Raw genomic sequence first — 16,246 nt, 5'->3', positions numbered from 1 at the left:
GGATGGAGAGGAGCGTGGTTGGGATCTGCTTCCAAGGCCACATGGGCGCCTCCACAGGATGGCCCCACAACCTGGCAGTCGGCTCCCCACAGAGTGAGTGAGCCAGGAGGGAAGGCAAGAGAGCACCCAAGATGGAAGCTACAGGCTTTTTATAACCTAGTCTTGGAAATGACATCCCGTTACCTTTTCTGCACTCTGCTAGAAGTGAGTTGCTAAATCTAGTCTACACTCAAGGGGAGAGGACTATACAAGGGCATGAATACAAAGGGGTGGGATCACTGGGGACCATCTTAGAGGCTGCCTATGACAGTAACTTGTGCTTTAACTGATATTTTACCCACATGTCCGTGAGTTCCAAAGTTATATGTCAAACTGTCTACTTGATATCACACTAGGATGTCTAATAGGCATCTTGAACTTAACATGGAAATGTGGAGCTCCGTGACACCCGCTTCTCTCCCGGTCTTTTCCATCTTGGTGAATGGCAACTCCATGCTTAGAGATGATCAAGTCAAAAACTTGGAGGGATCTTTCTTAACTCTCTTCTTTCTCTTATACCACTTGTCAACTTGACCTTCAGAATATACCCAGAATCTCACCAGTTCTCACTACCTCCTCCCCCAGTGTCACCTCCTTAGTCCATGTGTTGGCTGTCTCGCTTGAATTTTTGCAGTAGCCTAACTGGGCTCTCTGTTTTCACCTTTGTCCCCTTATGGTCTATTCTTCACACAACAGACGGAATGATCCCTTAAAACGTAAGGCAGCTCATTATACTACTCCATTCAGACTTCTCGGGTGTCTTCCCATTTTACTTGGAGTGGAAAGCCAAAGTCTTTACAATGGCCTACATGGCCTTTCGTGATTAGAAAATTATTTTTCTGTATTTTATTGTATAAAATGATGCAAAGGTGTATAATAAATACTGTATGTATGTATGTCTGTGTAAACACATATTTATATGTTTCATTATTTAATTTATTTAGAATTTATTCCCTGGATGGTGTAAAACAGGAATCCGACTCTTTCTAAATGAAGAGCCAATTTTCCCAGCTCTGTTTATTGAATAGAACACCCATTCCCCACTGAAGTGATATTCCAGCATGAACCTCTTAGTCTCTTCCTATGCAGTGTGTCTATTGAATTTTAGAATAAAGATGTACCTAATAGATCATATAAGATACAGTGTTGTAGAGATTTTATTTGATGTGGTATACCCAAATACACATAAAAACAACAAATTATAATTGGGAATTAATTATGGAGAACACGCACTCATGTCCCCTTTATTTGATATATAAGGAACTAATTCTATTTAGGAGATTGTGACTTACATTTAAAAGATCCACTTAGCTGCAAAACTAAGAGTAAAAAAAAAACACTCATGACTTTTAGGCCCCTGTTTCTGACTTATGTTGACATAATATGCTTTGCTGCTGCTGCTTATAGCTGTTCAGAAAATTATCACAGAAATGCTTATCAAATTTTAAAACCCTTTAAGGCTATCCGGTGGAGTGAAATCCTTGTTTATATAGCTGACTTTCAGTGTTCAGACATGTCTGTGGATGCTCTAGGCCCCTGGTGTTCTTTTCTCCTTTCTGGACTTTTCATCTTATCTCTATTTATAATTTCAACTGGCGAACGAGAATGGGTAGGCAAAAGAAATTAAACTCAAGCCAGTGTGTTTTGTTGGTTATTAGCAGCGCTACTGAAAAGTTGGCTCAAGGAAGGAAGCATGCTGTAATTTTTGCTTAAAAGGAGATGTGGAGAATTTTCAGTAGTTTTCTAGCTAATATTTGTCCCAGACTTGTTGCACTTGTGTGTAATGGAGCGTCGGCCATAAATCACAAAATAAATCGCTTCCAATTCCTTCACATCTACAGAGATAAGGATGGAAAATCTTGTCACTTGCATAAGTCTTTTTTTCCCCCTCCCGTACAAATAGTATAAGCCTTGCTCCTCTGGACACCTGGCTTTGGCAGCCAGTGAAGGGCCTTGAGCTAATAATGGAGCCATTCTGCCTCTCCCAGATGATTTTGCTGTACTTGGTGACAAGAATATAATCTAGAAATGAATTTGTTTCTTTAGGGCAAAAACAAAACAGAAAAAGAGAAAGAATACTGTAAGAAGTATTGTGCTTGTGGTAAACTTTTTGAACCAACACCAGATTACGTTACATTCAGTGACATTATTATATCCTTTAAAAGTCAATGGGCATGAGTGATTAAACCCAGAGTCTAGTCAAGGCACAAATTAACTTGCTGTGTGACATTAAGAGGTCCATTAACCTCTCTGGACCAGCAGTTTCATTTGCAGGAGAATTTTGAACTAGATGACAAAGACTCTTCCTGTTCTAAAATACCAAGATACAAAGCTGGGAACAAATAAGAGAAATGCAGCAATTTATTTTTAGTAAAAGAAGATTGATACCAGCCAATAACTCCAATGAGCTAGCTTAAATCCTCCTCTCTCCAAATTCTGTTTTTACCAAAATGATAAGCTAAAGACAGTTTGTCATGCTTTGAACTTCCTGGCTTATGTTGATTTGTATCAATATGTTACTGTTGCATATTTGAGTGGGAGCTGAGTTACATTTCATGAAAACTGCACGGAAAACTAATAAAATCGTTACAACCCCACTTTCGGTGGGTATTGATAGCATCAAGAAAATAAAGAAGACTGCCATTTTCAGGCAGTCACTCTTCCAGCCAGACTGAAAATATAATGGCCTTAATTCAACTCAACTCGCTCGTTTAAACATTAACCAAGAGCAGCCCTCTCCTCCTCCTCAGAAGTTTTAAGTGCCTACGTGAATTTAACCACAGATACACACAACCCCCAAAAAGTCCTTTTAAAAAACGTTGAGTATTCTGTAAAGTAATAGCTTCAGAAGGCTTTCAAGGAATTGATTATTCACACAGCAACCTAGTGAGGCATAAAAGTATATCCTCTTTCTTACAACCGGCTCCTGTGGTGATGAGATCTTTGGTGATCGCCTCAAGACCTTCAGAGATTCAGAGTGTTTAGAGTTACGAGTAGGATGCAGTCACCCTAGTTAGAGAACTGGGTGACCCCCTTCCAATGAACTTTCAAAATAGATGAGGAAGAGCTCATAAAAGGATGAAAAAGGATGCAGACATGTTTTGAAGACCGTCTCCAGGCTCTCACATGGTTGTGTGTGGATTTGACTAAGCATCAGAAGCAGCTCGAACAACACCCTGTGACAAGTGAGCCTTATAAGCTCCCAAGGCAGAAGAGAACTTTTCAGATCGACCTTGTCACATGCCCTTCTAATGTGTAGGCTTCATCAGCTGCTCTGAGTGGGGGTAAAGAGGCATGCATATTTTAACCATTCATTTCATTTTCAGTGTGTAAAGTAAATGCTACTTTCCAACTTGGGTGGAGAAGGGATTTACCAAGATTTATCAAGAGTCAGAACGAAAACCCGTCAAATTACCTATTTGTAGTGCAAAATGGAACATTTCCTCTCTCACACTTTATCTTTTTTGTTCAATCCTAATAGCTCTTTATTTAAAAATATTAATATTAGCTCAGTCCATCTGAGTCTTTCATGGACAGAATCAGATGAATTTTAGCTTGAAACAAAATTTTCTCCATTTTCTGCCCTCGCTCCCTGCACAGGGATGTCCTTTAATTATTTAAACGTAATGAATCCTTCTTTACTTATTTCGATTAGTAACCTTGAAATTTTGCAAGCGGCGTTCCCACTGGTGGATATCATAATGTTCGAGATGCAGAAGCTACCCCAGCAGGTGCTTTGCTGTGTCTCTGTTCCTCTGCCCCCACCTCCAGTGTTGTAGGGCACCATGTGGAGATCAGTTGTGCGATAGCTTCGTTCTGGTAATTGACATGCTTGTTTGAGGTTATAAAATATACATCTGAAAAAGGCCAGGGATTTCCCCCTGAATATCGCCTAAGTGCTTGAAGTGGCATTTTCATTCTGACTTGCTGTTTTGTTTTGTTTTATTGCAGGATACTGGAGCAAAATGAAAGAGTTGATTTTGAGGCCTCAGAAGTAGTGCTGCTACAGGTCATGAACAAGAGAGAAAGAGTGGACTTCAGCCTGCACAAATGGTCTTGAAACACGGATGGTTTGGGGTAAGTCATCTGAAGGATTTATCATTCGTTAGCTTTAAATTTCGTCAGTCGTCATTGATTTGGTGTCCCAGGACATCTTGTACAAGTGCACGGCTATTTCGCGACAACCCAAGCAACAGGATGTTTGAGAAAATGTCGTTCTAGGGATAGAGGGCCACGAGAGCAACTAAGTTTACTTAGTGTGTTTGTTTCTGAAATTTGCAGAATAGTAAGATTGGAGTAGAATGCATTTGTGGTTAGAAAAGACCAAAAAAGGAAAAAAGGAAAATACCCAAAGCATTAAACACACAAACAACAAACAAATTCCATCTTCCAGATATTCCATTTTAGCTGCGAGCATAGGGGATTAATCATACAAGAGATAGTAGCTTCAATCTGATGGCAAGTTTGTTACCCTATCGTGAACTATTAGACTGGGCAAGGTGAGGCGAGTTCAACAATGTTTAGTACTCGAGTACCTTTTAACTAAACATGGTGCCCTGGAGGGCAGTCTTGGTGTGGGGGTGGAATTCAAATGCTCCAAACTATAAATAAATAATGAATAAATTCCAAACTGTACAGCAAAATAATGTGAACTTCCAAAGAAGTTTTATCAACCTACTTCGTTGTATTTCTTGGAAACAGAGTCCTCAAATGGAAGCCCCGTTCTGCCCTCCTATCTTGGTGACCTCGGACAACTTCTCCTCTCGAAATGAGTCACCCGTAAAAACTTGAGTACATGCCTCGATGATCCCCAAGGTCTCTTGCAAATTTAAAATTCCACACTTCACTCCAGTGAAATTAATTAAACAATGATGCCCTCTGATTCTTGCTGGCTGAATTTATGGTGTGCCCCTGGCACGTCATCCTTTGCAAGGGGTGCTCACTGGACCAGCCAGCGTGGAGGACGGGCCAGGCACCTAGGGGTCCCTTCTCCCTACTGAAACTGATCTTATGAACCAGCCCTTTGATCAAGTAGGCCTTGTGATGTCTGCTGTTAAGAATTTATTCCCTTCCAGCATTAAAGAAGACGTGGTACAGTGTTATATGAATATAATATTTGAGTAAACGAGATAGGCTTATTTTGAATTATTATCCTTTATTTTTCTGTCAGGGATCTAATGGTTTCCTTCTCTGTGTTTGCTGTCACTGTGTTCTGGGTTATCTGCCAGTCCTTTAATCCTGTGGAGCCCCAAACCTTGTTTTACGTTGAACAGAATTTATTATTTTTCTTTTTTACTAAACATCCCTTTTCTGAAGCAGAGCTGTGAATGACACTTTAAATAATTCTCAGATGTCACTCTTGTGAGCAGCTGGCTGTCTGCCTCAGAGTGGTGCATTATTTGGGTTTCATAACAGCGTTTTTTTCTCTTACAAATGTTAAATTATGAAGTGCAGGAAACCACATGAATGCGGCAGAATGAAAATGCAAACATAGTATATCTGGAAATGCCGGTTTTATGTTTCTCTTGGTGACAGTCTCCTCCCTGCAATCAACATGTAAAGCCTCTTTACCTGTTTGGTGACAGGCTTCTAGCTCATGTCTTCATCTTCATTTATGCTGTATGCTATGGCCAACTTGTCACACTGACTCAGGAGATTTGGTTAAAACAGTTGCATGGGGCTGTCTCTTTCTATCCAAGTCCTGCCTGACCTCTAAGCCCAGCTCACGTTTGCACAGTCTTTCCTGAATGTTCAGGACTTCACTGAGTGGTCCCTCTTGATGAACTCCTTAGCATTTAGAGCCTATATCATAAAAAATCTATGACTATGCATTGCTTGTGGGTGTTTACTATCATCTCATCTGGGTTGCAAACTGCTTGAGAGCAGGAATCAGATCATAGCCCAGCATTTCTTAAAGGTACTCTAGCCCCAGGCCGTCCTGCATCAGAATCACCTGGACGTGTGTATGAAAGTTGCAGATTCAGCAACACCCAGCTCGATGAGTCAGAATTTCTGGGGATTTTGAACCCAAGAAACTCACCAAGGGTAACTCTTTTGCCCACTGGAGTTTGAGTCTGCTTTTTCATCCTCCTCTTTGCCTCCTCAAGTACTACATAGGGTCTAGGTCTGAGCACATTGTACGCACCTAGCAAATATTTGCTGCTTGATCTCAGCACCATCAAACTATGATGGTTGCGTTCACTCGTCAGTTGCCTAGCCTTTTCGGGATGTGAAGTCAGCATGTTCTCTGAACCCTTTAGAAACCGCGTTTTGTCTAAATGTGTAAAGTGTTTCCCTAGGTCAGAGGGAAACTCTCTTTTTATGTCTGTTTCTCTTCAACCACTGACTTGCGTGTCCCTAGTAGTGGCAGTGGCCCCTGACTGAGTCTGGAATAGCAGGAACATCAGCTGTGGGGAGCTGGACTAGAGCAACAGGATGCGAGAAAGATCTGAGGATGGGAGCAGAACTGCGGTAACCTAGAAGCTTATCCTTGGCCCCCAACGCCACACCTGCTGCCCTTGGCAGTTTATTTTGAATGGCATTTCTTTCAGCTGTTAGGGCTCACAGGTTGTCAATTTTGGCGGCAGGAGAGGGGTCCCATTGCTGAAAGGGATAAAGTTAAGCTGCAGTGGACACATCAAAGCACCCACAGTGGCAGCAGCAGATTGAGGATTTGAATCTGATGTTAACAGACGGTGGTGGTGACACTTGTCCCCTCCCTCCCTCCTCCGCTTGCTCCAGCAAGGGCAAGCCTGGCCTTGGAGGATCCAGAAGAGATTTTCAGGGGGCTGTTGCTTCTGGTGCAACTCCTGAATGCCCTTGCTGATGGATCCAGCCTTGGTAGAAGATCTGACAGTTAGTTCAAGTCGGAAACCAAACAGAAGAACTCATAGGAGCCAAGCCAGCCTTTCAGAGAGCAAGTGGGGTAATCAGGAAATTTATTAACTGTGAAGATAACCACTCCCAAATGCATTAAACCTTTCCTTTGCAACTTATTTTGACTCTTGCTTAGTCACGGTTTTACTTAGAGAAGTTGTGCCAATCCTGAATTAACTTTGTGTGAAAAGGCACATTCAAGCACAGTGACAGGAAAGCATCTTCTTCTGGGTCTCCATCTAATTTTGACTGTGGGAGGTTTGGAAAGCAGAAAAGTGTAACAGAGTGGATTGGCAACGGGCTTTTTCTCATATTCTCAGCTAAGGGAAGGGAAAAAAGCATGGTTCCCAAAGTAGTGTTAAGGGCAAAGGGGGCTTTTTAAGATGTACTTCATGGAGAACTGACTAGATTTTCTTCTGCGTAGCTTCTTCCAGTTGGGTGGGTGGGGCTGAGGGCTGCTTTTGTGATGCAAGAGGCCGGTGCAGGGGTTATCAGCTATGGAAAAGAAATGTACAGTTGTTGATGTGTCTTTGAGCCTTTCTTAAAGGCTTTAAGATGGAGGAATAACTAGGGACAAAATTAAAGAAATTATAAAGCACATGATTTTAGCAAAATGCAAGATGCTGGCATTGCCATTTTTGAGGTCTTTAGTGGTGCATGGAATATTTCCTTACAAGTAGCCATCCATCGTTGGTAAAGAGAAAAACTGGTTCTAGAAGAGCGTGTGTCTAGTTAGAAACTATGGTAGTCCCCCAGTATCTGAGGGGGATACATTGCAAGACCCCCAACGGATGCCTGAAACCACAGTACCAAACTGTATATATACTATGCTTTTTCTTATACATACATATTTGAGGTGCGACAGCAAAACTAGCACAAATTTCTTTTCCTTCTTCACAATTTCGTGGATAGAAGGATCATTCTTACCATAAATCTTAACAACCTTAACATGTGATTATTTTTTCTTTCCTTTTTAAGTTGAGAACTTTCACCTTTTCACTTAAAGAAGGTTCTCTACACCTTCTCTTTGGCATATCTGAATTGCCAGCATCACTATTTTTGCACTTTGGGGCCATTATTAAGTCAAATAAGGGTCGCTTGAACAACAAGGGCTGCGATCCCGTGACCCTATCTGATGACCCAGAAGGCTACTAAGTGACTAGCAGGCAGGTCATGTATACAGTGTGGATGCGCTGGACAAAGGAATGATTCACATCTTGGGTGGGCCAGAGCGAGAGGTGCAAGATTTCATCACTCTGTCGGAGTGGCATGCAATTTAAAATTTATGAATTGTTTATTAGTGGAATTGTCCATTTAACAGGAAGTGGAAATTCAAACCGTGATTGACCTTGGGTAACTGAAACTGTGGAAAGCGAAACCGTGGATAAGGGGGCACTATGTATGTCACTTGTATTGTTTACTGCGAGGTATCCTTGAGAATTGCAGGATTTCCAATGGTCACCTAAGTCTTAGGCACTGACTTGGAAGGCAGATAGAAATGAGAAGAGAGCCAGTCCAGTACCCTCCGTGAAGAGCATCATTGAAAGATCTTTAAATGCTTTCTATCTTAGAAGAGTTAGACACCCTTCCTGTACCTAAGCCAGTGTCCTGTAAAGCGGTACCAAGCATGCCTTCTGTGAAATGTGTTATAACTCGCTCTTCTTGCTGATGCTATCATGTGCAAATAATTGCATCAGACCTTCAGAGAAGCTGTGTGGTTTGGTGTAACTGTGAGTAAAACCACACGGGTTCAGGAAATGCACTGAATTGTCTTATAATAGGCAGCATCAAAACAGATGTTGATTTACTTGCAAGGTACCCTTCCTTGGTGACAATTTGAGAGCTTTCAAGGGGGAGGTGTTTGCTGTGCATCAAAAGAAATGAGAATTAAACTGCCACATTTGCACACTGTTAGAGGGAAAACTGAAAGAAACTCAGCAGAGTTCGTTACTGCACATGCTCTCCCTGAAGGCGCCTTCACCTCACGGCATCATTATCAACTCTGCTCTAATGACTAACGTTCCTCTCTCTTTCTCTTCGGGGTTTAAGATTATTGGCTTCTAACTCCCTCCTAGATGGCTCCAAGATGCCTTCAACTTGAGGCGTCACTTTGTACCTGTCACTATCCTGTCTCCCTTTATGGGTTCCTTGTCTAGAGAAACAGAATTGCCAACCAGCCAGTCGTTGATGCTGGACACCTTCTCCACTTCCTGTACTTCATCCCGTGACCACATGCTGTAGTTTTGCCTCTTAAATATTTGGCAGTCTACCCACTCTTCTTCGCTCCCTTGCCTTTGTTCTGTTTCAGGACGTTAGCATCACTTGCCTGGACTGCTGCAGCCATTTCCAAAAGAGTATTCCTGCCCTAAGTCTTTCCTTCCTATATTCCATTCATCCTCCTATTTTGAGAATCATCTTCCTAAAGAAAGGGTCTGATTGAATTATTCCCATCCCTGAAAACCCTTGATAGCTTGCAGAAATAATGGAGTAGTGTTTGTAATACAATGTTAAGTATAAAATTCATACTTCAAACTTGTATATACACATTGATTACAAAGTAATGTCAACAAAGACTAGAAGGAAATAAGGCAAAAGTGAAGATTTGTAGTATTAGAGTTATTGTTACTTCTTTCTTGAAAAATAATATTCCTTTGGTATTTTTCAGAGTAATGAATGAATGTGATGGAGTGAAAGGAAAAATTTAAAGGATTCTGTTAGCTTTCCCTTCCCTACAAGATAAAATGTGAACTTTGCATGACCTTCAAGGCCTGCAGGAATTCATGATCAACTTACCATTTAACTCTCTTCTCCCATCCCGCTCATCTCTCCATACAACACTTCTTTCCTTTCTAAACATACTGTGTATTTTAATAACCATGCATTTCTTCATGCTAATTCTTTTGCATGAGATTGTTTCTCTAGCCAGTGAACTTCTCATTCTTGGAGTCTTAATGGAAATGTCTCCTCTTCCTGTGTTGGCACTGTACATTGCAATTCTTTGTTTATGAAGCGTGTCTGTGGATGGCTCCTGAGGGTGGAGGTTGGTTTATTTTAAACCTTTTATTCAAAGTATTAAAGCCCTTTCCCCCACATAATATAGCTTAATAAATGTTTATGGAAGGTAAGAAGAAAGGAAAGAACTCGTTTAGAAAAACACAAGTAATCCTTCAGATAAGATTTAAAAATTTTCAGATAAGCTCAGTGCTGATTACCGTGTCGTAAAAATGGCAAAAAGTAGAAGTTTTTGGTTAAATAATTTTTATGAAGGTCGTTGGATTCAGCGTCACACCATTTTAACTAAACTACTAGAGTGACTCTGGTATTTGAAAATTCTAACTTCAGGTAGAGTGAGTTCGGCTTCTCAGTAGCCATATTTGTGATGTTACTCGAAATTGCTTTTTTAACTGTTTTTACGTCATGAAAAATCATATCGGCCAAATCAGAAATCCAAAGAAATGACACATCCAATGCTGGTGACATAACATAAATGTGTGGTATTTTTTTCTTAAGGGAATTTAAAAAGCCAAGACTGGCTAACATTAAAGGATTGATGTAACATTTTCAATTCTCAAAGGCTATTCTACTCCAGGAATATACTTGTTACTATTTTTTCATTTCTAAGAATTCTGTTTGGTTGAAATAGCAAAGGAGAAAAAAGTATCTTGGCTTAAATAAAATGAAAAGTCATCTCCAAAATTAATTTGGCATCCTCAAAAGTTCCTTTTCAAAGGGAGGAGTAGGGTGGTTCTTTAATATCACATGTTAAAAATGCCACTAAAAAAATCATCATTTGCCCTTGTGAGTGAGCAATTCAGAATGAGGTTTTATGGAGATCAATGTGTGGGGCATGTTACATATCTTTTTAAACAATATTTTGACATCAGCAGAAGGTTGTCTAATATACTATATGTATTATTTTATAGTCCATATTATACATATAATATGTATTTTTTTCCTATTAATGTTGTAGTTGGATCAGTAAGATGGAAGAGGGACTTTCATATTCGAGATTTGCCTTTTTTTTTTACATGGCATTGTTACCTAACCTTCAGTTTTCTAAATGCCTGTGAAATTGTGACGAAAGTTGAACCATCATTTGATTAACAAATTAAGAAATTGGTCAGTCAACAATGTGTATTGATTGATACTGACTTGGAAACATTCAATACCACATCACTTTTCAGCATTTCATCTATGTTGATCTGTGTCTATTTTGCATGGGGAAGAACCTTTGCTGAATGTCTTACTTTTCTGTCCTGAGTATTGCATTCGTTTAAAAGCCTGACCTGGCCTTTGACTGTTTAGAAGATCCAACAAGAAATACACCATGGTTAAGGTGAATGAATGCAGACGCGCTGTTCACCTTTAGTTATTCTCTGGTGCGCTCTCCATGGGGCTGCAGCCTTTCCCGGTTACCGCTGCAGTTCATTCACCAGGAGGTACCGACTGTGGAACTGCTCTTTTGTGAGAGCCACTACTCAAAAGCATGCTAAATACCTCGTGACAAAAACTCGAGAAGGCAGTAGACTACTGCAGTTTTCATTAGAGCTTCAGGCACTTCCCCATGTAGGAGGTGCTTATCTTGAACTGCCCTCTGCAGACCGTGTGCATGGGTCTGTGTGGTGATATTGTGGCGGTAGCCTATGGAAGGCCGTCTAGTGTTGGTTAGCAGAGGAGAAGTGTCTGTAAGCAACAGTAGCCTCAATCAGGAAGGCTGCGAAGGAGAAGACAATTCTTCGTGAGACTTGAAGGATCTAAATGCAGAACAGAAACCTTAATGGATCTCAGAGTTTTACAACCTAGCCCTGAGAAAACTGATTAGAGCTGTCATAGATTTTTTTTTTTTTGGTGAGGATGTTTGGCCCTGAGCTAACATCTGTTGCCAATCCTCCTCTTTTTGCTTGAGGAACATTGCCCCTGCGCTAACATCTGTGCCCATCTTCCCCTACTTTGTATGTGGGATGACTCCACAGCATGGCTTGATGAGTGATGCATAGGTCTGCACCCAGGATCTGAACCTGTGAACCCAGGGCCACTGAAGCAGAGCGTGTGAACTTAACCACTACACCACCGGGCCAGCCCCAAGATTTTTTTTCCCTAGTACATAATAAATTGCTATAATGCTGTTGGGAAACAATCTAATGTAGTGTTTAAGAGCATAGCTTCTTGAGGCAAACTTCCTGGGTTTGAATACAAATCTGCCACTTAATCGCTGTGTAGTGTTGAGCAAATTACTTAACCTCTTTGGGTCTCAGTTGATCTACCCATGAAATAGAAAAGATAAAGCAGCCTGTATCAGAGTTGTAAAATCTAAATGAGTTAATGCACGTAAAGCTTTAAAAAATGTTAGCTGTTATTATGATGTCACTTTCATGGTATTCAGTTAGACAGTTACTCAGTTTGTAATAAAAATTTTCCAGCCTTGACTTTATTCTTAGTGCCTTCCTTTAAAGTGAATTTATGAATTTCTACTCAGCTAGGGAAGGTGAAATATGTGGGTGAACTCAATTAGGGAAGGTGAGAAAATGCTATGGGAACACAAAGGCTTGAGATACTTGGTCTGGTTAGGGAGTGGTGAGGACATGGAGGAGGCATTTTGAGCTAGCCATTGAAGGATGGCTAGGATCCCAAATGGCAGAGATGGGAGCAAGATGTTCCAGATGGGGGGGTGAGTGAGCGAAGGTGAGGAGAAGGGAGAGGGAGGTACGTGGTTGAGGAACGTCGTGGACTGATTGAGTCCAGTGTAAGGTGTGTGGGATGGAATAATGAGGGATTGGGAGGAAAGGAAGTTGATTTCATAATAATGATGATGATAATACTTAACGTGAACTATTAATTGAGTTGCTACCTTACACCAGATTCTGTGATTGATGCTTTACGTGAATTGACTCTGATCATAACTCCCTGCAACATAGTTTTTACAGATGAAAACAATTGAATTAATCCCATACTGAGAGTTGGAATTTTTCTTAAGTGGTGGAGAGCCATTGAAGGTTTTGGAATAGGAGAGGGTCATGATCAGACTTAGCTGTGATTTGCTTGTCTGCTCTGCTAGACTCTAAGTTCCTTGAAATTAAAGACACGTCTTAACACCCCCGTGTTCACCACAAAGAGGAGCACTGGACCTTCAGCGTGGTGGATGCTCCATAGATAGCAGAGGAGTCTATTTTAAAAGCTTCCTCAACAAAAGTTGAGAAACCCTTTGTGTACTTTTTCTGTTTACAGAGAAAACTAATTAATGAATCTAAGACTAGTTAATTAACAAATTCCTTTGTACCTCTACATGTGTCATCTCATCTGATCCTCAAAAAAAACTTAAATATAAGGAGTATGACTTTTATACATCAGATTATATGTTATTATAATGGATGAGGTTATTGGTGCTGAAGAATCTCGCACAGCTTGTAGGAATAAAGCTAGGATTTAAACCCTGGCCTCCCTGACGCCCAGCCTCTACTCTGCCATCACCTCCGTCTGTCGAACCACTTCTGATTTCCAATCTCTACTAGGATTACTTCTTCCACTGGGTTGAGGCCACTTTGCTAGCCCTCTTTTGTCTTCAGGGAAACAAAGCCCCACAAAGACCTGATCTGCTTTGTAGAGGTTGATGGGACAGAAATTATTTTCAGCCATCCTCAGGACCAGCATCCTTGTAAATGACACTCCTGGCAGGTGGCCATTTCTAGGAGCCCATCAAATTAGCCACCTGTAAGAGCCTGCCATCCTGTGTTGGTTGGGCATGCAGAGTGAACTTGCTTTTCACAGTAAAAGAGAGTTGGGGGTGAGTACATTGCAAGAACCCAAGATATCTAAGGTAAGCACTTTGCTTCCTCCATCTGATTGGAAACAAATTTATTACACTAAAAAACACTTAGCAATAGGCAGAGCAGCGTTTGTTTCCAAATGCTGCCTGGAATTTGCAATGACGTTTAAGTGAAAGGGGAAGTTCAATTCCAACTATCAAAGGTCATGGCCAGTGAAGCTACAAACACATATTATGTAAATTCAACCCAAATCTTGTATTTATTAACTTGACAAATTTTGGAGTGGTTCTCTGCTCTATGAAATTGATCCACAGTAACATTCTCCAAAATACCAGATCCACTTAATGCATTTGAATCAAGACTCGTAAATGTTTGGCACCCAGGCTGGTGCCGATTTTCAGAGGCCCAGCTCACCTGCAGCTGTGTACCCGCTTTGCAGGAACGGCCATGGTGTTCTCTGTTTTCCTGGTGAGCAGCTGCATTGGTCTCCCCTCTTCCCTCACCTGGCACTGCCCTCATCCACTTGGGAGAGTCAGTGAGCCAACAGCACTCTGATGGGGACCCAGCCATCAGTCCAACAGTCCACTTTGAAAATGTCCTTAATTTGCTCTTTAGATATATATATTCTTTAAATATATATAATGTAAAATTTGCCTCTTTAACCACTTTTAAGTGTACAATTCAATGGTATTAATTACATTCACAAATTTTGTGCAGCCATCACCTCTACCCATTTCCAGAGCTTTTTCATCATCTCAAACAGGAACTGTGTACCCATTAAACACAAACTCCCCACTCCTCCCTCTCCCCAGCTCCCAGCAACCTCTACACTGCTTTCTACCTCTATGAGTTTGCCTGTTTCAGGTACCACGTCCACCTGGAGTTATGCAATATTTGTCCTTTGGTGTCTGGCCCTTAATTGAATTTTTAACATAGTGTTTCAAATATACTTGTCTTATGTAAAGTATTTCTTTCAATCCTTTATTGAGTCAATAATTATCAATAAGATATGATTCTCATTCTGCTTTAAGAAACTAGGTCCCATAAGAATGTGGGTAAACGGGCGACATAGAAAATTTTCTCATTAGTAGCTGAAGAAAGTAACATTTGTAAAACAAAGATCGAATTCCTGATAGGTGGTTTCACGTTCCTCTTTGGGGCTGATTCATCCTCACTTTTGTTTCAGCCCCTATTCGGCGTGAATTCTTTGCAGAATTTCTGCAGTCGGGCTTGCATTTCTGTAATGCCTCCTAGGAAGATTCAGAATTTTTTAGATACCATCTTTTGACTGACTTGTCTTTTATTCTTCTTTTTGTTGCTTTTTAAATTAATCATTCTACCTGCCTCTGTCCAACAACAGGCAGAAACATGTGATGACTGCTGTTGGAAAATTGGTGAATCATAGCCCTCTACTTGTGGCGATATTACGCAAAGCAGAAGTATTCCTTTCTGCGTAGAAGCAGGAGCATTGTAATTTTACTGCTGCAAAGGAATGGTAGTAGAAGCGAATATAATTCTTCTATTTACATCTTTAATGAGCCACAATTAAAACTAGTGAGTTGGCGTGTCAGAGTGAATGTGTTATTTTCAGATTTCTATTCTAGCAGTTGCTCTGCTGGTCTAAGCTGCATTCATTGGCACCCTGGAGCTCCAGGAGCCTTAAGAAAGAAAGCCCAGAAGGGTCTAATCTACTTCCTGAAAGTTAATGGGACAGTAATGACTTTCTGCTGTGCTAAGGTAGAGATTTGTCTCAAATCCCAAAAGCCCGTGATTCTCCAATCTTCTTTCACGGTACATCTTTTTCTTTTGGCGAAAGGCTCCATGGATTGATTTAAAGTTGTGGTGCTCAGAGATTTTTCTCTCTTCTCGTTTCCTCTTGCCATAATTAAGATGTGCTGCAGGGCTCTCCCTGCATTGGATTCCTGGCGTAGGGCGGAGGCAGGACACCGTGTGTCATAAGTGGCCCTTTCTCTGGCTGTGACTGACCCCAAACCTGAGCTCATTGATTTGAGGGGCACTGTGCTAGACCACTCAGCAGTGACCCTTCCCACCTTGTCCACATTTAATTATAACCACTGAATTTCATTGCACTGTGACACTAATCTAAGATACTCTCTTAGAAAACTTTAGATGGGTTTCCACAGATTAGGCATCACTGCATAATAAATTATTGTGCACAACACGTTTTCCTGACAAGGTAGTAAAGCCACATCCTGCAATTCATTTGATAGCTCACTTAAAACATAATGGGTAAACATTTCTATTTAGCCTCTAGAACTCAGCGAAAATGTGTATGGAAGTATTTACTGTACACTCGGTGTTGAAGAGGACTATCATGAAATACGTAGATCTTGGCCATCTACAGGTGTCCCTACCCTTGCCATGTGACATATGCATACATGTCAGTGTATTATGGATCAGGCACATTTGTCTCGAAGCTAGTGATGCTTCAGCTTCAAAGCCTCTCACTTGCACAGACCCCATATCTAATTTTATGTTGTTAATTTTGTGAACTCATTTTTATGGACCCATCCCCACACCCCCATACTTATTCCCCTACCGCTTGT

General features: G+C 40.9%; 1 protein-coding gene across 12 annotated transcripts in view; it reads left to right on the top strand.

Moving 5' to 3' along the window:
• ATXN1 (ataxin 1) overlaps positions 1-16,246 on the top strand; it is a 384,333-nt gene that overhangs the window by 91,519 nt on the left and 276,568 nt on the right. For all 12 annotated transcript variants that reach the window (XM_070585090.1, XM_070585092.1, XM_070585089.1 and 9 more), the window contains one exon: positions 3,991-4,116. The gene's annotated coding sequence lies outside the window, so the exon portion shown is untranslated. The remainder of the gene's footprint in view (positions 1-3,990; positions 4,117-16,246) is intronic.

Source organism: Equus przewalskii, chromosome 19 (assembly GCF_037783145.1).
Source record: "Equus przewalskii isolate Varuska chromosome 19, EquPr2, whole genome shotgun sequence".
Taxonomy (NCBI): Eukaryota; Metazoa; Chordata; class Mammalia; order Perissodactyla; family Equidae; genus Equus; species Equus przewalskii.
The sequence above is the reverse complement of the archived record's forward strand: the minus strand, read 5'-3'. Positions and strand labels throughout refer to the sequence as shown.